General features: G+C 40.5%; 2 long non-coding RNA genes across 2 annotated transcripts in view; both read right to left on the bottom strand.

Annotated features, from left to right (window-relative positions):
* Nucleotides 1-17,589, bottom strand: part of LOC122462385 — a 35,947-nt gene extending 18,358 nt beyond the window's left edge. Inside the window, exons 1-2 of the long non-coding RNA XR_006284895.1 lie at nucleotides 17,553-17,589; nucleotides 1,000-1,048 (exon numbers count right to left, since the gene is read on the bottom strand). This is a non-coding gene — a long non-coding RNA (uncharacterized LOC122462385). The remainder of the gene's footprint in view (nucleotides 1-999; nucleotides 1,049-17,552) is intronic.
* A 3,122-nt stretch (nucleotides 17,590-20,711) lies between these two features.
* Nucleotides 20,712-26,646, bottom strand: LOC122462471. The gene is made up of 3 exons (XR_006285017.1): nucleotides 26,517-26,646; nucleotides 25,764-25,891; nucleotides 20,712-21,174 (listed from the first exon to the last, which is right to left on the bottom strand). It is a non-coding gene; the product is annotated as an uncharacterized LOC122462471 (long non-coding RNA).
* Nucleotides 26,647-26,665: the final 19 nt, after the last annotated feature.

Genomic DNA, 26,665 nt, shown 5'->3' with positions numbered 1-26,665 from the left:
ATTTAGGCTTCTAGGTAACTAAGGTGCTTTTGAAAATTTTACCCACCATGTCTAATCCTGGCTGCCTGTCTCAGGCAAACTCCTATTCAAGTCCATGGCGATCAAGCACAAGCATGGCTGAAGTGACTTCTTTTGATGCCCTGGACAGAAGCTATATCACTCTCTTCTCCCACTACCTGGAGCCACCAGAAATCAGTAATCCTTCTGAAACTGAGCACAGTCACCTGGTCCAGAGGCAGTTCTGTAGGAGGCTGAAGTGGAAGAGGGAGGGTAGGACAGGAAGAATGCACCTTCTTCCACAAGTGCAGGCACAAGAAGAATATTTTCTGCCCTTCTTCACTAGCTTTTTTCAGGGAGGACTCCTGCTATATGTCACACTGGAACTCTGCTGAGGCCTGAAAAATGATGGTTCTTCAGCAGAGAGGTACCATCTGCAGCTGATTCCAGCCACATAGAAGAGCAGCTAGGGAAACATGCCTGCATGTAAATGTGGAAGTCATGAAAACTCCACATGCAGAAGATTGTAACCCATCTGACTGATAGATCAGAAGAGGATTTACCCATTTGTTCATACAGTTTACTGCCACATCATGGAATCACTATTCCCTTTTCCCACACATACACCTGACAACTATCTTGTATATAATTCTTTCCCTTTCATTGGAATTTGATAAAAGATTATTTCATTGCAAATTTGCAGGCAAACTCAAACAATTATGTCTACAGTCCACATTGACTGCTAGTTCTGTTATCTTTATAACAGCTTATTAGTTCCCTGCAGATGGAAGGAGCTGCCACAGCACGTATCTGACGTCACTATAATACGACAACTGCAAAACCAGCTAGGACACCCACATGTGACATGGCAGTGGGCAGCCAGACTTGGGTCAACATAATTTTTTCTCTGCCTCTGGACGTTTTTAACTGGAGAAGCCTGGCTGCACGTTGGGAGGTGGAAAGACTGGATGTGAAAAACTCTGCATCCAGATTGGCTACTACCTCTTCGACCAGGAGGATTCACCCACAGGATTGTACTGCTGTCCGCATCCTAGGAAAGAAATAGTGAGTTAAGATACATTCTCTTTTCTGAGTTAAGCACTGGATCTACTGGTCTACTGCAAAGGGGAATTGGAGCCAGTAGAATTTTCTCTCTCTCTCTCTCTCTCTCAACTGCTATGGCAAAATTTTCAGATTGTAATATCTTGTGGCAATGAGTTCAATAGGTTAATTGTGTCGTATGTAAAAAAAAATTTCGTATCAATTTTCAATGTATTGCCTTTCTGTTTAATAGAATATCCTTTTGTTCATGTATTATGATGAATAAGATGAGCAAGAGAGCCTGACTCACCATCCCTATGCCATTTATTATTTTATATAACTCTGTCAGGGCCCCTGTCATTTGCATCCTCTCAAACCTGATTAGTCCTTTAAAAAAAATCTCTTCATATTATAGCCTTTCCATTTCTCTAATAATCTTTTCCCCCTGAACAGATTCTTCCTAGCATGACCAAAATGAACACAAATTAAAATCAGGGCATTTTATTGATTTTTGGGTTGTGTTTTCCTGCTTCTATTTTTGTTTAGTGGTATTCATGCTTCCTGTGTAAACAAGGCTGTTTACACCTTTCATATTAAGTGTGGTTACCTGTATTGCCAGCAAAACAGATTTTGGAAGGTGCACAGGAGACTCCCCCGCTGTTCCAGTCATTTCAGTGGGGAAACAGCATCAAAAAGTATATGTGGAGGCCATTTTAGTTCAGTTAATCAGGCATTTATATATTGTATGTTTAGGCAGTGAAATGTTATGGGACTCTAAAAACCCTATTCATATCACTATATTGGGGTATGGGTTTGGTTCATGACAGGATGCTTAGACATGCTCAGAACAGTCTCCCTCATAAACAACTCTCAGTGGTGGGGTTAGCAGGCTGCAGAAACAATCACCATTGTGTTCTTAGATGCTCTACTTTGCACTACCTGCTGACTGCCTTTAAGAGCCATTTCATCCTCTGGGTTCATTGTGACTTATAGATGCCCTGGCTATGCCGATTTTTCTCCTAGACGTGCCTTCCATACTGGTGCTGGGAGGTAGGTAGATTAGGAGCCATTACCCAAGTATAACCACACAATGCAAAATCCCAAGGGTCAGATCCACTAGCTTTCCAGCAGCTTGTACCACTAAAATGAAGGCCAGGGTGTGGCCCTGCTATCTTGACTCTCCAACCATTTTCCCCATCTCATCAAACATTTAGTTGTGAATCTCAGTCTTAATATCCATAAAATTTAGACACATTACAAATCACAAAAACAAGTCGTTCTACTTCACGGAGGTGAAATCTTGTAAAATAATGAATGTTGCAAGCCCAACTTCCTTTTGCATCTTCAGTCTCTCACTATCTGTTTCATTCAACAAACTGACTACTCTACAGTGGTCATAAATCGTACAGCTTGCCCTGCCATATGCTTGTCTTGATTCTGTTACATTTTCAGTTATGTCAGGTAACAATGAAATGCAGATCAAAATTTCACAGCTGTTCTTTCACCACTCTCATTGATATCCTGCATATTTGCATTACAAGGCTTAATCAGACAAAAATATTTTAACATATTTGATAATTTGCCTCCTTGATGAGCCTGGCAAATTCACGATTCTGGAACTAGACAGGTTTCTATGATCATTATTGTATGCTCCGATAGTGATTTAGACTGTAGGTACCACAAACTGACTGAAAACATTGTGTCTTTAAATAAGAATAAGAGGAGTCTCCCTCTACTCCATGGCATGCTGGGAGTAGATGATGATATAAGAGTGGTAACTACTAAGCAATACAGAGGAGACTGCTTAGGGCTCCTATTTATAAGGAAGGTCTCTGCTGATGCTGTGGAGATATTTTGATTTACAGGATACCTTTTGGTACTGGTAGGAGCACAAAGAAGCCTGGGTTTAACCATACAATCTAGGCCAGCAGTTCTCAAACTTTAGCAAACCAAGAACCCCCATTTTTATTTAAAATATTTCCTGGACCCCCTAGCCTCCCTCCTCATCCCCAGGCCCTACCCCCACTCTCCCCCTCCCCCCAAGGCTCCACCCCACCTCTTCCTGCTCCACTCCTACTCCTCCTCTAACGCACCTCTTTCTGCTCCGTCCCCCGAGCATGCCCCCTTCCCCATTCCTTCCACTCCCTCCCAGCACCTCCTGCACGCTGCTGAACAGCTGTTCCTCGGCATACAGGAGGCACTGGGAGGGAGGGGGAGGAGTTGATTAGTAGGGCCAGTGGACCCGAACATGATTCTGCCCCCTCCACCGAACGCGCCCGGTCACCACTCCTTTCCCTTCCAGCACCTCCTGCATGCCACTGAACAACTGTTCCGCAGCGTGCAGGAGGTGCTGGGAGGTAGTGGGAGGAGTTGATCAGAGGGGCCCACAGACCCCCTGGGCCATTTATCTGTGCCAAAGTTCATAGGCCTCAAGTCTTATGCTAGCTGCTGAAGCTAATGTCTTAGAGGATACAGGCCTGTAGGTTCCTTGTATCACTGCTGAATATAATAAAGGCAGAATATAATGAAGGCAAGGTAGTGAATGTAATAAAGGCAAGCTAGCCCTATGGGCTACAGCTAGAATGATGGAAAATATTTAACTAAGGCAATCTGAGCAGCCTTAACAGTCTCCTTTGTGTCCAAGTATTCTAGAACATTTTGTATGCAAAACCACACTACTGCTCTGAGATCCGAGTAGGACATCATGGGCAGTATCCAAAGCCCACTGAAGTCTTTCCATTGGTTTTAGTGGGCTTTTTTCAGACCCCAAATGTGCTGCATTACCAGATGAAAGATATGGGGCTATCACACTCTCTTTCAGACTTTCCTTGAACTTGTATTAATTTCAAGGTTATTTTAACTTTTTTATGGAAGCACTTTTTTCAGCTAAAGTTTATTCTTGGAGAATTTTGCAGTATGAATATAGCAGAAAACTTTGCCAGATTTTGGTTTAAGCTAAGTTTTCCAAAATAATTCTTGCCCCATTACAATGCCTTTTGGCAGTCACAGCAGAAGGAAACAGTAACATTGTTAATTTTGAGACGTATAAGCAAGCACCCTAGCAAGCTTTCCATCACCATATAATTGATCAGTAAGCCTGGAGGGGCAATTCGTGAAAAACAAACAGATTTTCATGTAATTTTTATGTGTACATTCTTTTTAAAATTTGAGACATGATGCTAAGGATAATTTTTTATTTAGTAAAGTAATGGTGGTTGGTCAGTTTTCTTTTGGACCGCTTACTTTCGGTTAATTTCTATGATCTGTATCTTGAGAGAATATTTCCTAACAATATGTATAAAGGATGATAGGGAAAAAAGTTTGGAGGGTGATTGTGACACATGGTGTTCATTTTAGGAGGGGGAAAAAGTATTTGTAAATTTGAACGTGAGCAAAATGAACATATAAACAGTGTCTTCATTTTTTCCTATCCAAATCACATACGGAGTAGAAGGACTAGCAGCAATCTTGCTTTGTGAATGGGGAATCTTTTTGTCAACTGTCTGAGGTTTAGATTGCATGGAAAGCATTTTGGAGAGTCAACCTCTCTAAACTGTTACATATTTTATTCCTCTTATTTGTCTTTCTCCCAGCTGGTTGGCCACTGCTCGACACAATTTACATGTCCATTCTTTTAATAGCACACACAGAAAGCATTCATTACCTAGAAACTGCTGTAGGTCTGAGGTGCTACTTTTTAAAGATGGGGGTGGAAGGTAGAATAAACCTATGTGAGAATGGTTTAACCCATTTACAGAATGTCCTTACCAAGCTGCCTGAATCCACTGGGTGTTGATGAACTCCCACATCATTCTGCAGTCTGACAGTTTGGTCTGGATCTCTTTTGTTGACCACCCAACTAGCTGAACTAGTTTAAGCAACCCTCTTCCCCTCATGGAAACAGCAGAGTAGAATCTCTGTCTATTACTCAGTAGGGCATAGTGGAGGACTGATATCCATGCTCACGGGGACTGTGGTCTGCCAATCGAGTGTGATCTGCAGTTAGGGAATATAACCATGGTTCCAATAGGCTAGTACACCCACTGTCGTCTGCAGACCATGGTAAGCACAAGTACAAACTCCTCATTTTCAAAGAAGAAATGTGTCTGGCATTGGCAATGCATCACTCTCCATCCTCTCCCAGAGCCATCATGTCTTGTGCTGGTGAAACAACTCTATCAGCTGGCCCAGTTCCTCTTCCATCTACACTCCTATATGCTTCCTGTTCATTATGGATAGTGTTTTGCCTTTCAAATATAGCAAAAGCAAAGACATTCCAGACATTCCATTCTAGTCTATCATTAAAAAAATCACTTATATCTAGTCTAATGACCAAACTGCCCCTTGTTTATCCAATTATACTTCACTCCACGTGTGAGCACTTCTCCCTCATCCCATAATCTGAACTAATTCAATGAACCATGCTTTTTAAAGAATACAATTTAATACTCTCCATTCTTTTAGTTTCACCTATCACTTTTTTTCTGATCCTACACAGCATTTCTAAAGCTAGCACACTTTAAAAGATATACAGTAGAATCTCAGAGTTACGAACACCTCAGGAATGGAGGTTGTTTATAACTCTGAAATGTTCATAGCTCTGAACAAAATATTATGTTTGTTCTTTCAAAAGTTTACAACTGAACATTGATTTAATACAGCTTTGAAACTTTACTATGCAGAAGAAAAATGCTGCTTTCCCTTTTTTTAGTAGCTTATGTTTAACAAAGTGCTGTACTGTATTTGCTTTTGTCATCTCTGCTGCTGCCCGATTGTGTACTTATGGTTCTAAATGAGAAGTGTGGATGACTGGTCAGTTCATAACTCTGGTGTGCATAACTCTGAGGTTCTACTGTAAAACACTTTGGTAAGAGTGTACAATTCACTTTCACTTCTAAAGTTATAGCTATCATTTGTACCATCAGAAGTTAAACAGATCACAGACACACAAGTGCCCATTACCTGAATATTTTAATAAATATGAAAGTACCTATCATTTTCCGCCCCCTGCCCCGAAATACTACATTTTTGTGAAGTCAAGGAAGAAAAGTAACAAAATAGCGCTTTGAAGATTTGTTCTGATTTTATGAAAGGCTATGAGATATACATACATCTAAATCCATAATTATAATTGGACCCTCACAGATGAGGGTAAATGTTTTGCTTCCCAGTGTCCATCACAATATAAAACACATTCAAGCTCTATTTAATATACTTTGATTTTTAAGCAAAAGGGAATGGATACCTTTTTTATTTCATTCAAAAGCACTGGGCCTGTCAGATGGTGTTTGGGGGTAGGGGAGAAAAACCACACCAGTGAGGGGTTGTGTCACCACTTGCCTGGAAACCTGGGGTGCCTATCAATTCTCTGCTGCTGTAGGTCCCAGCCTGGGACACTCACAACCAGCCTACAAGTGTGCAGGTCACACCCTGAGTGTCTGCATGCTACATAGCTCTCATTCAGCAGCTCTGACCCCAGTAGCCAGTCTATAACCCCACAGTCCCACTCTGGCTTCCACCAGCCTTGCAGGGTGACCGCAACACACTCCCAGTCCCAAAATTTTTCCCAAACCATATAGTGTCCAGCCCTCTCCTGGACAGTTCAGAGAAATAATAAGATTTGTTTGTTCCTCTAAAGACACAAAACCCACTAGCTTGCCATTTTATCTGAATTAACATTCACTTTATTTCAAACACAGTACTGGTGGTTTAGACTAATAATCAAAACAAAAGAAAATAGGATTTTAAGTAAGTTCAAGTATAAGGGATAAAATTAGTAAGGGCTATAAGCAAATAAAAGAGAAAATACCCATCTAAAAATCTAAAACTTAATCTAGCAAGGTACAGGCTTTTTTCAGGATGGTTTCTTTCACCTATATTTAGATACCAGAGACTTCAAACCCATCTTTCTCAGCTTGCAAGAGTTCTGCCCTCTTGTGTCTGTCCTGTGATGGATGCCAAAGATGGGTCTCTGTCCTTGGTTATATCTTCCAAAGTTATGTTATTTCAAGAGGCAGGATGATCTTATGCTGTTCTTCCCTTCCCGCGGACTTCCCATCCCATGTACATAAATAGGGCTTCCATTGTTTCAATTCTACCATGCTTAATTTACATCCGAGACAGGTCAATAGCTGCCTTCTATCCAGTCTGGATGTGAACCTGTTTCTCCATGTTTGGGCACATATTTTAAAACATAATATCATTAGGTATCCATATTTCCTCATAGTGTTAATACATACATGTCACAATGATATTAATCACCAGTTTGTCATTAGCTTTCAGAAAAAAACACATGCTATACACCCTTAATACATAATAGTACATACAATCAATTTGCATATCATCTGAGGTTCAGGCCCCAGTCTTTATAGACCAGTAAAGCTTTGAAATGGTTGGATTACCCCTCAAACATGCGCGCCAAGTTTGTATAATTTTTGGTGGTGCCCAGAACAGGTCCAAGCACAGCCACTGGGGCAACTGCCCTTGGCCCCCTGCTTTGGGTGGGGGGGGGCAGGCTTCAGGGGGACATGGGTTCCAGGGCAACCTGGAGCGTGGGGCCCCACAAAGCATGGTTACCCAAACTTTGGTGGAGCACAGGCACCATGGGCCCATATAACTCGCCGCCTATGCCCTCAAAAGTAAAGTTTATTCAAGCTGTGAGGAAAGTGACGGAGTCTGGTGGTGAAGGAAGCTCCATGCTTTTTCTTTCTTTCTTTTTTGATGAAATGCATATTGTCCTGTTTCCTGTTATCTCCTCTCCCTGATGTCTTGGTGGTCTTGTTTACTGCTTATATGCAAATATGGACCTTCACTGTCTTTGTCAGAGAATCAGGCTGGTCAGAGAATCAGATACACATTCCTTTGTCTAACACAGACCTGTTTACCAACTCCCCCAACACACTTTAGTCATAATTCCAGTATATATTTATAACTTTTTGTACACCTTCTGGCATACATCATATAAGAAGATAAATGATCAGAGTTATTATTTTTCACGTGCTACTTTACAAAGTATATCTTGTACAAAGATTGTTACAGTAGCATGGGGTGGGGGACAGGGGGGAAGAAATACAGTCTGGTTCTCTGTTACCTTGACCCAAAGATGATCCTTTACATCTGTGCAAAGTGAGGGCAAAATTATACCATTCTGATTTCCACCCACTCTGTAATAATGTACACTAGGGGGAGGGAAATGGAGAATCAGACCTGTTATTTTTAAGAGCTTCTAGTCAATATTTGAAGTGAGTTCATATATGTAAAGCAGAATTAAAGTATTAACAGAGGATCTGAAAACTTTGACAAAAAACAACACAGACCTGGTGATTGAGGATCAACAGACAAAGATGGCTCCAAGCAAAACACAATAAGATCATAAACATCACTCTTTCTCAAAGGAAGAAAGAATAACTTGCAGCTAGGGACTCTTTTAGTGAGACTGTTGCAGGCTAGCTGTAAAACTAAGTTAACCAGGTGAACAAGATCTCTCATCCAATAAGATTATATTCTATGCATTAGGGAAATAAATCCTGCCCCCCACCAGACACAAAGAGCCCCAACTGTGAGGAGATTTGGGGAGCACATATGGCATTTATATGCTGTGGAACTGCACTCTGTTATGGCTTCCTGCTCCTCAGTGAGCTGGATAGGTTTGGAAACACAGGGGAAGAGTCAGTGTCAGCGAATCTGTGACTATGAGCTACGTTCTGCTTTTGGTTACACCAATGCAAATCCAGACCGACTCCATTGAGGTCAGTGGAGGTACTCCAGATTTGCAGCGATGTAACTAAGATGAAATTCTGGCCTTACACAACTTCATTGGCTATTGCTCTCCATGTAAACTTCCTAACAGTCAGGGTGGTTAAACACTGGAATAAATTGCCTAGGGAGGTTGTGAAATCTCCATCATGGGAAATTTTTAAGAGCAGGTTAGATAAACGCCTGTCAGGGATGGTCCAGATAATACTTAGTCCTGCCATGAGTGCAGGGGACTGGACTAGATGACCTCTCGAGGTCCCTTCCAGTCCTATGATTCTATGAATACATAAGCGTGTTGGATGATTGCAAGGGTTGCTGCAGCCATGGATCATCTGGCACAGAGGATTCCTTCCTTCCCATTCCCTGCCTAACTCCTCAGTGCACAGCCCAGTTACTCATGCTGGGGTCAGGATTTGGCCCAAAGTGAGAGTTTTAATGGCAAACATTTCTGAAAATATTAACAACTTTTTTTATCCTGTTTAGAAAAGGAGAGGCAGACAGACTTCTCACAAGCAATTGAATGACTCTAAAATCTGCCAGGCTATCCAAAAACTATTTTAAAAATCTCAGATCAGATTGAACAGTTCATCCATGCATTCTAAAAAATTGCTTATAACCTAAATCTAAGCAGAAAAGTGATTGTGTGGGGGAAGCAACTGCAAAAGCCTCACCATGTAGGAACCAAGTATTTCATACACTGCCAAGGAAAAGGGGACCTATGTAGGCAAGGAAAAAGTGGTTTTGTTCCTCCAAAATAAATATATATGTAATTGAGGGGGAGTTGTCTTGCTCAGGAGACATTAACTTTTCAATAACTGTGCCCCCATGATAATGCTAAGTCATATTCCTATAAATATTGTTGTAAAGTGAACTTTTATTTTCCTTCCCCTCCTCCCCAAACAGCTGGTTATATTAGGTGCCAAGGTCATTCTAATAATATATTGCACAAAATATGTAACTAATTCCTTAGCTCCCCCTTCACCATATCACCTACTGAAAGCTCATCAAGGGAACTTTTGCTTCAGGAATGAATCCATATCTATCCTTCCTTGTCCCCTTAGAAACAAAGCCAACTAACAAGTCAAAAAAGCCAACCCCCTTTCTGCCCCCCCTCCCCCCCCCCCACACACCTAAGGAGGACCATATGTATGGACAGGTAAGGTGATTGCCATAACCTGACTGGATTAACTGGAATGCCCTTATTTTCTGAGTATGCTTAGCTGAAGTGGCTTTAGCCATTTCAAAATTCCTTTATGATGCAGTTGGCATTATAAAAATTAATTCTATCATTTCCTTCTGCAGAGTAATGATCAAAGCTTTTTTAAATTTATTTATTTCTAACAAAAGTTACCTCTCATAAAAGAGACAAACACAAATTCAATTATTCCAGTAGAGGGCAATTCTGTCAGGAAAGATAGACTCCTTTCTCTCTCTTTGGTTAGTTTTACTCTTCCTTACACCTTAGGTAGCCATGATCTGGATCTAGATTTAAATTCTCCTTGTTTTACACAGTTAAATCCAGTCCACTTTGATGCTATATAAAAACATTGATTCCTTTTTGCTGCCATCATACAATGACTGAGTGATCAATCTTCTAAATTTCCTTCAGCTATTTCCTCAAGGCTGCTGACCTGGCTTACAGATGTCAAGCCACTAACCTAGGTGGGCAGTGGAGAGGAGGAGGAGGAAGGATATAAATTATTTTGACTTCTTTCCCAGTGAGTTCTAGGGACAAACAGCACCAGTACTTGAGATCTAAGTGTCTCCCCACTTACATAGGGCCAATGTCAGAAATCTAAGCAGGGATCAAGCCTGTGCACAAGAGGGGACTCCATATGCAGATCTCTCTTTCTCTTGCTTCTAGGTCGGGCTCATCTGTCTCCCTAACACTGCCACCTCCTTTTCCCTACATCCCATAGAGTCCTCTCTGATGGTCTGATAACCCATGCCGTGGAATGGGTGGAGGTAGGCGTTTGGCATATCAGGGAAGAATGGGTGGGTGTGAGCGGCATCCATGACTCCTTGGATTTTATTGAGAAAAAATAATACAGCCTGGCCCTGTGCTGTCTTTTCCATCGAGCCCTTTTCTTGGTAGAATCTCCTTCTTCTGGGGTCACAGAGCTCTAGCAATGATATGGGGCTTCCACTCCCATTGTGGGTGTTCCCTATATGCCCCAGGACACGTGGGTTTGAAGGCAGATCCCACAGTCTAGCATAGGAGGAAAACCCCATCTCCAACAGTGGAATAATGTAGAGAAATTGCTGTGAGAGGGTTCTCATGAAGAACCCCTTTCCTCCACCTCGCTGCAGTGATCCAGCCTTTGGTCCCTCTGAATAGAATCATTAACTCTTAGATCAAAAGAAATAGGTCTATCATGTCAGATCAAGGCCTAGGTGGATTATATTTAATGTTAAAGAGAGAAATTGAGTGAAGTGTGTAACATCATCTTTATTAGCATGGTAAGCCTAGAGTCTTGTAGTTTTTACAGCACATCATACCTTTGACATACAATTTTAATAAGAAAAGGAGTACTTGTGGCACCTTAGAGACTAACCAATTTATTTGAGCATAAGCTTTCATGAGCTACAGCTCACTTCATCGGATGCATACTGTGGAAAATACAGAAGATGTTTTTATATACTCAAACCATGAAAAAATGGGTGTTTATCACTACAAAAGGTTTTCTCTCCCCCCACCCCACTCTCCTGCTGGTAATAGCTTATGTAAAGTGATCACTCTCCTTACAATGTGTAGCCAAGGTGGGCCATTTCCAGCACAAATCCAGGGTTTAACAAGAACGTCTGGGGGGAGGGAGGGGTAGGAAAAAACATTGTAAGGAGAGTGATCACTTTAGATAAGCTATTACCAACAGGAGAGTGGGTTTTTGTGTGGTGCGGGGGGGGGGGGGGGGGGGGGGGGGGAGGAGGCGGAGAAAACCTGGATTTGTGCTGGAAATGGCCCACCTTGATTATCATACACATTGTAAGGAGAGTGATCACTTTAGATAAGCTATTACCAGCAGGAGAGTGGGTTTTGGGGGGGACAGGGGGGAGAAAACCTGGATTTGTGCTGGAAATGGCCCACCTTGATCATCATACACACTGTAAGGAGAGTGATCACTTTACATAAGCTATTACCAGCAGGAGAGTGGGGTGGGGGGAGAGAAAACCTTTTGTAGTGATAAACACCCATTTTTTCATGGTTTGTGTGTATAAAAACATCTTCTCTATTTTCCACAGTATGCATCCGATGAAGTGAGCTGTAGCTCACGAAAGCTCATGCTCAAATAAATTGGTTAGTCTCTAAGGTGCCACAAGTCCTCCTTTTCTTTTTGCGAATACAGACTAACACGGCTGTTACTCTGAAATCTGACAATTGTAATAATAATTCCTAAACAAAACACCTTTGATTTCATGGGGGCTAACTGCAGAGTGAAGTACTGCTTAATGAGAACAGGGAGATCAGTTGGCCCATCCTCTATTTGCGGAGTTTTCATTTAAACTTCAGAGTATTTAAAGGGGAAAAAAGAAATAAATATTTTTTTAAAACCTCTTTGGAAGTAAATGAATGTCATACTTGGACTTTGATTTATTCTTTATCTCCCAGTTGTGGAAGCTTTGGCTTTTAAAGTACCAGTTTTATACTGGGAAGACTTCTTCCCATTGTGCAGTAGGCTCTCATCTTTAACTGAGATTATGCACCACTCATCATTGTTCATGTCAGAAACTCCATCAACATCTAATTCTGTAGCAACAGCTTGAGTGAAAAGGAGATATTAAAAAAATAAGAGCACAGAAAAGAAAACAATGTGTCTTAATTATGCCACAGTTTTCTTTAATGATCCTTGACACTAGCTCATTTCAAAAGTAGATTAGTACAATATTAGTGTTTATTAAGTAATATAGACTTACAAAATGCAGACGGTTGCATTGTATAACATGGGTGGCTTATGCTGGCCCTCTGAGCATAGTTGTGCACAGCAGCACTCATACAGCTTATATCATGAACATGTGGGTTTACATTCCTTACATTTAATAGTCCATCTAATATAAACTTTTGGATATTTTCATTATCCATATAAATGTCTAATTTTTTGAATCCTACAAAACTGGGTTTTATCACTATTTGCTTGCTTGGCCAGTGGATAAATTTGGGGATAGACGGGTATTTGCCATACTCTCCTATTTGTCCACATCTTTCCTGAAGTGTGGTGCCCAGAACTGGACAAAATACTCCAGCGGAGGCATCACTAGTGCCATGTAGAGCAGGACAATTACCTGCTGTGTCTTACATGTGACACTCCTGCTAATACACCCCAGAATGATATTAGCCTTTTTTGAAACTGCATCACATTGTTGACTCTTATTCTATTTGTGATCCACTATAATCCCCAGACCTTTTTCAGCAGTACCATGACTTAACCAGTTATTTCCCATCGTGTAGTTAAATATTTGATTTTTTTCCCCTTTCCTAAGTCATGTCCTTTGTACTTATCTTTAATGAATTTCATCTTGTTGATTTCAGACCAATTCTCCAATTTGTCACGGTTGTTGAGAATTCTAATCCTGTCCTCCAAAATGCCTTTAACCCCTTCCATTTTAAGGTCATCTGCAAATTTTATAAGCATACTCTCTACTCCAGTATCCAAGTCATTAATGAAAATATTGACTAGTACCAGACCAAGGACAGACCCCTGCAGGGCCGTATTAATTTGTCCTCCCTGTTTGACAGCAAACCATTGATAACTATTCTTTGGGTAGGGTCTTTCAACAGCTGTGGTCTAGATGAAATTACTATAACACCTGCACATTTCCCTAGCTTGCTCATGAGACTGTCATGTAGGACTGTCAAAAACTTTCCTGAAATCAAGATATATCATGTCTGCAGCTTCCCCTTCCCCATCTACTAGGCCCATACCCTGTCAAAGGAGAAAATGAAGTTGATTTGGCATGATTTGTTCTTGACAAATTCCATATAACACTGTTATCCTGTAGTTGCTTACAAATTGATTGTTTTATAATTTGTTATATAAATACTGACAGGTTGTACATGTCTTTAAGGGGAAGTCTTGAAGCACGCTGCCTTAGGTGCATCCACCAGGCCAGAAAAACAGCTTGAGCTTTCCAAGTTTCAGAAATAGTTTAGAGACACTCCTGGATTGTGAGCTAATTAGGTGAAGCTGAGACTATTTAAGCTCAGCACTTTAGAAATGGAGTGTTACACTCAGAGGGGAAATAAATGAGGGAGTTATGTTGGTCAGGAACCGTAGGGAAACATGGGAGCTACCTTGTATGCTTTATTATTTACTGCTTTTAAAGCCATATGTGAAAGGAGATGCAGCTACAGATGTTTCCCAAACTAGTGTTGGGATCAAACCAGAGTCCCCAAAATAAAACCCTATTTGCATAGTGTGTCATGTGTGTAAACATGAACCTCTCATCTTCCTGACCCTAGCCTTTCTACTGGCACCCTGCATGCTTGGATCTAAAGTACCTTACAGACAGTGAGGCCCAAATATAGTCCCATCCTCCACATATATAAAGGCAGCCTGCCTCTCCTCAACCAACCACAGAGCCAAGTACCACCTGCTTTCAGAAGCTCTTCTCTTCTTTCACAGAGGAACATTAATCAAATGTGTGACAGCCTCTCAAATCAAGAGGGAAATATATCAGTGCAGCAGGCAACAATTATCCGATCATTTTTGACAAATTTTCATCCAGCTCACCCAGAGAGAGTTGCTGAAACCCCATGGAAAAATCTTGGTGAAATGGACCTGTGCCCCTGCTAGATAGCAAAAGCCAGTAATGCACACCTTAGCCCACTGCTGAGGGAGACAGTCAACACCTTCCTTAGGGAAGACATTATTTCCACTGCTTTGAAATGTGAAATAGTCTGGACTACTATTAAAAAAGAATCACTCACATGAACCAACCCCCTAACACCTGGTTTCTACTTTCCCATTCCTCAGTAAGACCTGAATAGTTAACAAGCAGGGGCGAGGAACTTCTGCTCACCACTAAATTTCTAGATCCTCCCCAGCAGGACTTCAGCCTGAGTCATGGCACAGAAACAGCTGTAGCTACCCTGATAGAGAACATCCTTATCACCATGAATGTGGTTGCTGACACTACTCAGTCTCAAGCTGCCATCCACCATAAAGTAATGCTGACCCACTTGTAAAACCCGGCAGTGGTAGATAGGGTTACTTCAGCCTGGCTATGCTTGTCACTGCCTGGCAGATCCTGAAATGTTTTGATGGACAGTTACTCTTCCATGCAGGCCCTAATTTGTGTAGTCCCACCAGGCCATATCTTCTCACCTTTCCTATTCAACATTGATTTGAAGCTGCTAATGGAGACTGTGAGATGCCATGACCTACACTGTCAGGAATACACTGACAAAGAGTTCTGTGTATCATTAGTAACATCTGCATGAAGTATCTCACAGCTATCTCAGTATACTGAGCAAACTGGAAGCTGAATAGAGACAGCTGGTCCATAATTGATCCGGGAAAGACTGATGTGATGGCAATTAGAAGGGGGGAGCATTTTAAAAAGTTGTATTTAAAAACAGTATGCCCTTACTCTGTTTGAGACATATATCCACAAGTGATCTTCTGTTCTACAAGGCACATTGATGCTGGACACCAGAACTTGTTAAAAACCCTTTCTTCATCTCTGACTGAAAAGGAAGCTTCATGATTTTCCCTCAGGGGCAGACCTAGCCATAGAAATCCATGTATATCCCACCTCAGTGCTGGTGGTCTACTGTAACTCACTCTACCCGAGGATGAAGGTGCAGGGTAGGTGGAAGCTATAATTAGTCCATCACTTGGTTCCTCCCTCCAAAGCAGAGCATGTCTAACAGAGCCTATAGAACAGGTTCTTCACCACATCCACTGACTTCCTCTTCATTACTGGATTCATTTCCAAGGTACTGCCCCTGATGTTTAAAGTTATTAGTGGACTGCACTTGTGCAATCTGAACATTCCCTCTCCCCGGCACCATTTTGCAATGGCTATGATTTTATCTATTGGAGTTACCCATTTTGACTCCACAGTTAGGCTGCATATTAAAGTGGTCTTAAAAATGAGGCACAAGTTCCTGTTTCCTCATGATCTGGCCACCTCCTTCTCATGAAACTTCACCGACGGACAATTTTTGGAAACTATAAATGTAGCTTTTGTTTAGCTTCTCTAATAGGAAGCTTTTGCGTTTGGACTCTGATTACTTTTTCCCTGAGTAATTCTGCTTTTCATTGTTGATTGATATTTCTTTACAACATTGTCTTGCTGTACAAAATAGAGTAGAGAGCAGGATCCTGAGGAGATCAGGAGCAATGGGTACTCCGTTTTGTTTTCAAAGTTGTATTTATGTTAATTTTAAGCTACTGGACACGGAGCACACAAACCTGATTGGCTGATGGGTGCACATAAAAACTTTTCTTGCAGAAGCTACACTGTTCTGTTCTTAAGTCTGCCACCTGAGGGATGCCAGCCTTCCATTACCCCCTCTAAATACCCTTTTGAACAGAGAACTTTATATTCCCTCCCGCCACAACCAAATACTGCACAAAACATCCACAACTGCTATTGCTGGGTTGAGTATATGGAAGACTGTGTTAGAAATACAAGCTCTCATTTTTCCAGGGGTTCCACTAGTTCTGTTTGCAGGCCTCTGTGCTCTCTAGAGAAATATACAATCTGAGTCAAAATTGTGCTTCAGAAAGCAGCCCACTTTCTTTCTCCCCATTTTGGGGTTCTAAATTCTAAGAATCAGAGTAATATTATGTGCAACCTTCCAGAAATATACCCACATAAAATATTCTAACTCTTGGGTGTATGCACCTTGAAAGATAATGTTGGGGGGAAATAATTTGGTATAGAGGTCTTCACAGAAGCATGAAAGGAACGCAGGCTTACAGCCACAGTGCATAGCGGTATGTGGTAGCAGTGCTAATGCTAAGATGGTGTTTGTGGGGGGAAAAGCGGAGGCAAGTACTGTTAAGCAGCTTATCTTTCCATTTCCTCGCTTCTGGGTTTGCATAAAGCATTCTGTGCGTGTAGCAACCCTAACTGCTTCACATGAAATATTTGTGTATTAATGTTAATAAAAACTATGAATCCTACAGCATGCCAGGTTAGGAGAGGAAGTTGCTGAGGAGTGAGCACAGGATTAGCCCATTAACAGCCTTAAAGTTCACAATGGCTATCAATATCTAGGATTAAACCATGAAGAGATAGTGGCTGGCCTTCATAGTTAACAGTCCCTTCAAATAGGGAGCTCTGTGACACCAGAGACCAGAATGAATCCAGGCAGCCCAAGTTAATTTTAGCTAACTGTCACAGATCTGGTCAAGCTCCCTCACCAGATTTCTGTGAGGGGATCCAACTGCTGAATCCTGCATGCTCTTAGCATTCCGGGGCCAGGCAGAGTTTAGGTACTGTCCCTAAGAACAAGCAAGAACTCCATGTGAAGCCCTTGTGTCCGACACCACTCTGGGCACTGGGAACCCTCAGCTTGAGACCATAGTTCTGCTTCATGAGCAGCTCTGGCATATACCCCTGAACCCCACCAAAGGTGTGAGCCTTCTGGTTCATAGTTCACCTCTTCAGAGGTATGTGACAATGAAAGCAAACAGATGTGGACTTTGTACAGGATTCTAAAAAGCATTTACTTTTGCAAGATAAAGCAGAAGAAAGTACACATCATTTAGAAAACAAACACCCTGAACCTAATACCCCCTACTCCAGCTCACCCTTCCATTTGGGTGTCCTTGGGATGAGGGGTGGGAGGGTATTCATCTGTGTTCCAGTAGGTAGAGGTCACTTCTACCTTAACAGGCTCCCGGAGCAGCTCCCCTCAGCTTGAACTGATGAAAATGGGCAAAGAGCTAGAGTAAAACAATTATTTTCCAGCCTCCTCAGTGACCTCTTGATCAGCAACAGCAGGTGACCACAGACTCCTACCAGTTGATTTAATTATCAGGCAATCTCTCCTCTGATGAACCAGTTCTCCTGGACAGGAGTGAGCTTTTAGTCTAAATTGCTTCTGAGGGCCATCTGAGTTTAGTGAACTTTTTTAACAACCCTGTCCTGCTCCACCTTGGAATTCCAGTCTAACAGGGAGGTAAAAGGACAACAGAGAACCATATCGACAATGGAGTCAGCTGTCTGACACAAATACACATAAAGAGCCCCCAGTATCAAACAATTCATAAGCTCTAAATAGACAGATTTCCCAAATCAACATAGTAACAATGCTGTGTCTTTAGGAGTGAGAGACACATACAACAGTACATTCCATTCCATGTGTATGTTTATATATAATAAATGAGAGAACAGTATTTCCTCTTGAATAGATTGCTGGAACACTTCATTAGCTACATGCATCATAAAAGTCTGTTGCAGTCCTAACATTCTGTATTGAGAAGGTACAGACAGTTTAAAACTAATTACAAGGAAGTAATTTAGACTAAATACAAAACTAGACAAATTATGAGTATACAAAAAGATCTTATCTTTTTCTGCCAAGACTGACTGAATTGCCATCTTCTTCCCAGAAGCCTGATTCAAAAATAATTTAGAGTAGTTAAGAAAAAATAAAAATAAATCCAACTCATCTATTTCCATTGACAGGTGGTTAAAGGGACTCTCAGACTTTTCAAGCCCTCAGAGGTAGAACCTAGAAAACAGACCACCATTTTGCAGGAAACATGACTTGATTTCTTACATAGACATTAAAAAACAATATTCAAGTAGTGTGGGCTTGTTTTCTATTTTTACAAAAAAACATATAGAGCAAAATCTTGCATTCTTCTCTCAATTTTCACTCAGATAAATTAGAGCAGCATGGCTTGGTATATGTGATGGTCTATACTATTATGTCCACCACTTTTACAAGACTATGATAAATTTGTACAAAGTATGCCTTGTGAGGTATTAGAAATATCATCAGCTGCTGAACATTATTGTTGGGGTAAAATATGTATATCAACATTGTATATGAAGTTATAAGTTTCTGCTGTGTATCATTGCTGTAATATGCTCCAAGTTTAAGAAAAGCAGGCCCAAATCAGTTTCTCAGGAGTTAAAGGGCTATCACCTGCTTAAGCAGCCATTCTCTAGCAGGGGAAAATGTGTAAACAAGAAATTTACATTCCTCCACAGGGACAGTTCAAACTTCACATCCACAACAGACTGCATGCCACCATGAGTCAGCAAGGATGTTTCTAGCCCAAGAAATTGAATTATAAAGAGGAGAGGAAAACACTTGACTGTACTCCTCCTCCCATCTCTCCGCTCATGACATCAATGAATACCTAAAGGACACTGAACTAATGGGAAGGGGTCCCAGGCTGAAAGGAACCCCAGCCTGTGAAATTTACAGCAGGGTATGGTGAAGAAAACCTCTGCTTTGAATTCTGTTAGTTTAAGCTAGCCATCAGCATGCTGTTTATCTTTTATTTCTTTTGTAATACTGACTTTTATGCATCATCACTTGTAATCACTTACAATCTATCTTTCTGTAGTTAATAAACTTATCTTATCTTATTTTAACCAATGTGTTTGGATTATCCCCTTGGGATAACAAGGCATTACCATTTTCCTTTGATGAAATGATGGACTTTCTATGAGCTTGTATTGTTCAGGAGGGTACTGAGCAGTACAAGACACACATTTTGGGGGGAACATCTGGGACTAGAGAGCATGCTGGTGTTCCTCTGCAGTTTAGTGCATGAGTGCTTAGCTAGTGGCCCTCAATACTGTGCAGCTAGGAGTGGTTTTATATGTTAGAGGCTGTGTGTGAGCTGGTCAGGAGTGGATGTTCTTACAGTAAAGTAGTATAAAAGGCACCCCAGATTGGAGAACTGAGGGGACACAGCTGTTCAACAGTTCAGATTGTACACTAGGTAATGTCACAGTATATTACCATTAATTATTATTACAATAGTGCCTAGGGACCTCAACTGAGATTGGGGACCATTGTACTAGGTGCTGTACATGCACACGGAAAAAGACAGCTCCTGCCCCAAGAAACTAACCACCTGATCAAGGCCTGATCCTGAAATAAGATCCCTGTACCTGTGCAGAGACCTACTGAAGTCAGGTTTCACCTGAGTGAAGGGGGATGCCTGCATGAATTTCACGGAAGGCTCAATAGGCAAAACAGACAAAAGGTAGGAGAAAGGAAATCTCATTTTACAGGGCAATTGAGGCACTGAGAGATTCAGGACCTGATCCAAAACTGAAGTTATTAGGAGTCTTTCCATTTGATTTCAAATGCCTTTGGATCATACTGTGGGGCCAAATTCGAAAGAGCTCTTTCGAAATCCAGTCTAAATTGTGGGTGGGGAACTGTTTTGAAAATTCTGGCTTAAGTGAATTGTTCAAGATCAAACAAGAGGTAATGGCAAAACAAGGAATTGAATGGACTCCCAGGCAAAGCCAGGAATATTCTGACTCCCAAGCTAGTGCCTTAAACACAAGACCAACATTCCTCCAACCATGGTAGTTTTGAATGACCGAAACACTCTTCAGATGGCACTGAAGTGCATGTACCCAGTGCTTATGTACCCCATTAGGGAAACAAACATTTTGGGGGAGGGGTTCAGGGACAGGATTGGGTTAAGGAATCTCCAGCCATGCAGAAAGGCCTTCTGTAAGGGAGTAGTATTCCAGTTATGATCTCTGGACAAAGGTAGTTGCTGCAATTAGAAACGTTAATGGTCTGGACCTGCATTTCTGTCCCTACGGCGTACTCCTGGTATTTCCTGCTTTGTTGAAGATGTCTCAGAACGTATTATGGATTGCAAGTGTTGAACTCAGATTCCTGCCCTTTGTAATTTGCACAGTCACCATCTATCCCCCTACTAATTGCATAAACTCTACAGTCATACACCTGAAGTAAACTTTGTTAGTTTTACTGTTCCCCATTTACAGAGCAAAGAAAAGTGTGCACTCAGGCTTCCAATGTAGTATGTGCCCATGTTGTACCCAGGGTACCAGGATGTTAGCAATTTTGCCTCAGTTTTTAAGAAAAAGTTGCCAACTCTCCCCCCACCACACACAAACACAATGAAACAAAAGAAAAGCTGTTTAGATGGAGCAAGACTAATTCAATTTGAAAAGGTGTCAGTTTTAAGTTTCTACAGCATTATTAATATTCAAATGACCTTATTTTAGAGAGGAAAGTAAGACTGTGATACCATACATGTCTCTTAATTCTCATGGACATGACAAAAAAAATTACATTTCCCGTCCACTCCAAGCTTGCTTATGATCTGTAAAGTGTGGCTGCTGTAATATATTTATCTAGTATTCCAGAAACTGCATGTACAACTGTTGAAGTCTCTTTCCCTCTTCTCCCTTCAAAACATGCTGTGGAGAAAAGCCAAGAAGAGACCAGTCAGAAAAGAAAATTGGTTTGTTGATTTGCCTAGCTAACTCAACTTGAGCATAATTAAGGGTTTCCTGATCTTACCACATCTAAAGTAACTGTCATATCTTGGAGATCTGTCAGCACAGAGAGAAGCAACTTTAATTTGCTGTGTCAATTCAACAAGTCACAAGATTTAGAACACCAGAAGCTCACGCAGAGTTGAAATCACTTTGTTTAGTCCTCCTCTTTACTTTTCACTTATGAGGATGACAATGAAGACGTGTTAATAAATACTGAAATTCACTTAATAATAGTTAACTTTGCAGACATCAAAGAATTCATATTACCTGCAGCAAACAGTAAACACCACCCCCTACGCCATTTAAATATACTTGCAGAGTAAGTGATCGATAGTGGACCTGCTCTGGTATAGATTGACATGTTTGGCCTGTCTTGGCTCTCTCCACTCTAAATGAAAGGTCGTCCCTTGCATTATCGATTTATCATCAGGTAGTTGGTCTTTTCCTATTACTAAAATAAATTGACTTGGTGTTAATAGTGCTATCCCTGCAGACTTTAAGAGCTCTCACATCATCCATAAGTTTTATTTTTTTCCCATAAATTAGAAACACATTTTGCTTCTGCTGTTACAATTGTACCTGTCTCCAGCTATGAGCCTTGAACTGCCTGAGCCACATGAACTCTGTTTATTCAAGACTACAGTTATAAAACATCTGTGGCATATTGAATTGTTAGCCTTGGTTGAATTATAGCATGTTTCTGTGCGTGCAGAAAGAGGATTTATAGATTACATGAGAATACACACAGGACAGCCAATCAAACAGCTGTGAACTGTTGAATTCAAGTGGGCTGTGCTACAGTGGATACTGATTTGTGTATTTGGAGACAGACTGGTTGGCTGCATTTACATTGCCTGTGTGAAGAACGGCAACGGCACAATCTTTCTTTGGACCATAGTGTAAGGTAGGGTGGCTCCTCCATGAAGTAATTAAAGTGAGCATACATATGGGCATATGTATATATCCACACATTTCTGTATAATTAAAAGCATTTAAATAATTTATACAGGGAGTGCTTTACAGAATCAGGTATATTCCAAGCCCCTGAAAGATTACACCTTAAAGCCCCCAGTCTGGCAAATGCATGAATGGTCTCATTAATTTCCATGGGGCTACTCCATTGAATAGTTATGCAGATCTGCGACTGCTAGTAGCAAATATCTCCAGTGGCCGGTGATGGGACACTAGATGGAGAGAGCTTGGAGTCACTACAGAGAATTCTCTCTCTAGTGTCTGGCAGTTGAGTCTTGCCAAAATGTTCAGGGTCCAACTGATCACCATATTTGGGGTTGGGGCAGGAATTTTCCACTGGGTCAGATTGGTAGAGACCCTAGTTTTTGGTGTTGGTTGTTTTTTTGTTTTTTGTTTGTTTGCTTTTTGCCTTCCTCTGCAGCATGGAGCTTGGGTCACTTGTAGGTTTAAATTAGTGTAAATGGTGGCTTCACTGTAACTTGAAGTCTTTAAATCATTAAATAAGCAGGAGATCAGACTAGATATTCATGATGGTCCCTTCTGGCCTTCAAGTCTATGAGTCTACATATAAAGTATTTGCAGATTGGGGTATAAATGTCCAATCCTATTCCCATTAAAGTTAATGGAAGGACATCAAGCTCATAGATATATTTGACTTGTGTGAAACATAGGACAATATTTCACATAGCTAACAGAGTATGAGATCAGCTTATTGAGCAGTTAGAAATCTTGATCAACTTCCTCGTACTGAACAGTTTAGAAAAATCACAAGCCTACAGATGAGATATTTTGACAGGCAATCATCTTAGTTGAAAGCAGCAGTGAGAGAACAGAGTGTATTTCTTAAAGGGATATTGGCATGTAAAACCTGGCCCAAATTTAGATTCTGAAGATCTTGTCTTTACCAAACCTACACCCAGTAGGAAAGATTACATGACTGATGTCAATGGAAACAATTTTAAAAAATACATATTGCTTTGCAGTGGTTAAATATCCAAGATTTTGCTATTGTGCTAGTTTGAGAACCAAAAAGGGGAATGGATTAGAAACATCTGCATTAAAAAAGTGAAATGATATAATCTGATCTCATTGTCTGAGCTAAGGAACATGAAACAATGGGAAAAAAATCAATAAGGGAGGGAATTTTGAAATATGGAGCTGTAATTAAACATTCCTAGATTGAGAAGGTGTTTAAATTTGCCACTCTTTAGCTAGGGACTAATCGTGAAGTGTGGATTGTGCTCTGGATCAGAATTTCTCAAGAATCTGGAGGAGTTTAGATCTGGGGTTTTAGTGAAAAATAAGGTTTTGAAATTCCTTCATTTTCTCATCTTGAAAATCTAAACCTTTAATTTTAATGTTTTTGGTAAGAAAGGAAATTTGGTGTTGATATATATCTATCTTAGTATTTCTCCCCTAGTAGAAATGGTAACGTTAAGCCCTGATCCAACAAACACTTATGCCTCCCCCTAATTTTACTAGTGTGAGTAGTTTATTGATTTCAATTGAACTAATCCTGTTAGTAAATTAAGTACACATGCAAGTGTTTGTGCAGCATTGGGGCCTTAGGAAAGCAGCTAGAGTGGGGACATGTCTTTTTATTTACATATTATCTTTGTAAATGTTCTTTCAATGTAATTTCTCTTGGTTTATTTCTTTAAAGAAAAGACGACTAGGGTGACCAGACAGCAAATGTGAAAAATCGGGACAGGGAGTGGGGGGTAATAGAAGCCTATATAAGAAAGAGACCCAAAAATCAGGACTGTCCCTATAAAATTGGGATATCTGGTCACCCTAAAGAAGACTCAGATGTGAATGGAAAAGGAAAAAAGTTTAACTCTGAAGGGCCCTTTTATGGTTAATCATTGACAATTTAGGTACTGTACAAAATGTATTTTGTTTATCCATTAAAGTATGTTTTATGGCCCACACGTAAACCTATACATATGTGACAACTCACTGAGATGTAAGACTTTATGAATTAACATTGAGCCACAACAGGAAGAAAGTAGTCAAAAAGAGTCTAATTAGGCCCAATCATTATTTTTTGTTCAATCATTGGTAATTCTGGGTATGCAAAGAATGTAGGGGTGGCCCATTCTCTGATAAATTCTCACCAACGTTGTTTTATGTGTATTTGTTTTATAATTTGTCATTTCTGAAAAGAATTAGTGGATTAAAAAAAAAACAAAAACAAACACAACAACAAAAAACACAAACATTTGGTACCAGTAATGGGGCTATCCTGATCAGGGCTTAATTAGCAGGACTTCAGTGTGCATAAAGTTAAATGCATGCTTAAGGACTGATAGGACTGATCAGAAGGCATAAAGTTAAGCATGTGCATAAATAAGTCTTTGCAGGATCAAGACCCCTGTCCAGAAGAGGACATCATTAAAATCAATGAGTAAAAAAGTCAGAAACTGAAAGGCAAAGAATAAAAAGATTGCACAAGTGTTAAAATAGTAAATGTATCTTGAAAAAATAACAGGAACAAGGTGTCCATGACAAGTGTACACTATTGTCAGAGATGATATAAAATAAAATTTTTTCTTCAATGCTCACAAATGAAGACTTTCAAAAGCAGGTCTGTCCAGTGTTTCATTTAGGAAAGGGTCAGTTCAATTATTATTTTATCTGAACTAGTTCATCTATCTCTGCTGAACGTTAATTAGGAACAGAATTGGAGAGCTCTTGAAAAATTATGGATTTTATTGAGGATAGTCAGCAAGGGCTCACAAAAAGGAAAAATTATATACCTCACAAATTTGAAACAAATGGAACTGATAAAGAATCTTGGAACATAATTCAGCTTAACTACAGCAAAGTGTTCATACAGAACCCCACAAAAAGACTAATCTAGAAGGTCAAGAAGTACTGCATGGAGTGCAGTGAATAAAGAATTAGCCTGAACATCAAAGATAAATGATACTTATGTGAAATAGGAGCAGTTTAAGATAGGTTTAAAGCTCCCACTATCTTTATTAATACTTAAAATCACTAGTATTGCAGACACAGTATATTATATTAACAGATTGATTAATCCTCACTATGCATGGTAGAGCAGACTCACTCCTACTTACTTTCCAGCCAATAAACACTTCAGACACCTCTTCAAGTAAAATACCTCAGACAGTTTATTTACAGTATTCTTTTCCACCACATTTGGAGGCTATGTAGTCTTATGCTCCTGAGGCAAAAAGGGACCCACATTCTCCTCAGGCTTTCCTCCTCCACCCTTCTTTTTTGCACCTTTTGTACCATCTGGACTAATGACCTAATTAGCCTTTTAACTTCCTGCAGTCCATCCCAATCTATCAAGTGGGCACAGTTCTAGTAGTCACCTGTACGCCAGGGCAACTAATTGGAGTTGCAGTGATCAGAGTGCTGGCTCAACTCTGCCACAACACGAAAATTAAAAAAATGCTACAGGCTTGGGATAAAAGTCTTTCAACTTAGTCTAAATCAGTCAGTGCATTTAGTGTCATTAACATTCAAATATGAAAAGACATTCTGGAGAAAAAACTGCTTTTTACCTTCTTTCCAAATAATTTTGGATCCAGTGGTAATTTTCTTATACTATTTACGGTAGCTTCCTGCAGTTGGAGCCCACATTTTCTTTATCCCAATAGTTTCTTCAGCCGTAGATTATTGTTCTCTTTATCTAAAGATATTACTCTTCTTTTTGTAGTTTACATATGTAACTTTAAAAAGAATCCAATATCCACACATCTCCTTACCCAGTGCACACACCTGCTCCCCCTACCCTGCAACCTCTAGGAAGTTAACAAGCATTTTTCCTTAAATGAATGGGGACACAAAAACAGGAAGAAACACATTTCCTAAATGGAACATCCAAGAAATGGACAAAAGGGAAAACAGTCTGTGAGAGATTGTCAGACATGGCAAAGTATTCTGAAGGGTAAATGATAATTAGGATTTCTTCCTTGTAATACTTAAGTGTGATGGGGTCCCACACTGGATCAGGCAGAAAAGGGGAGCCCAACAGATAGTGAGCCCTGCTCTTCCTCCACAAAACATGCTGTGCTTGCTAGTTAAGGCAAAGATTTCCAGTTGAGCTTAAGTCTGAAAGAAAAAACTGCTTCTTTGACCCAGGGGAAACAGGAACTGTCCTATTCCCAAACATGAGAGACAGAGCTGAGCAGTTCCCAGGAATGAGAAAGCTGTAGCCTAGAAATCCTGAAGAAAGTCTACTACAGTCTTCCTAGAAGACTCTGCTGCTGCTTCAAGAATCTTTGTCTGTTTTGTTTTTTCTTAAATGTAATTACCTGCAGCTAAAGGAGCCTGTGGATGGGCAAGGATGAAGGCTTAAGAGGTAAGCAAGCCAAACAGGGTAAGAAGTAACTCTGAGGGAAGAGTGGAGTGTATGACTACTAAATTAGTTAAGGTATTGGGGCTGGAGTCTGAAGTGGAGAAA

Source organism: Chelonia mydas, chromosome 11, assembly GCF_015237465.2.
Source record: "Chelonia mydas isolate rCheMyd1 chromosome 11, rCheMyd1.pri.v2, whole genome shotgun sequence".
NCBI classification, from domain to species: domain Eukaryota; kingdom Metazoa; phylum Chordata; order Testudines; family Cheloniidae; genus Chelonia; species Chelonia mydas.
The sequence above is the reverse complement of the archived record's forward strand: the minus strand, read 5'-3'. Positions and strand labels throughout refer to the sequence as shown.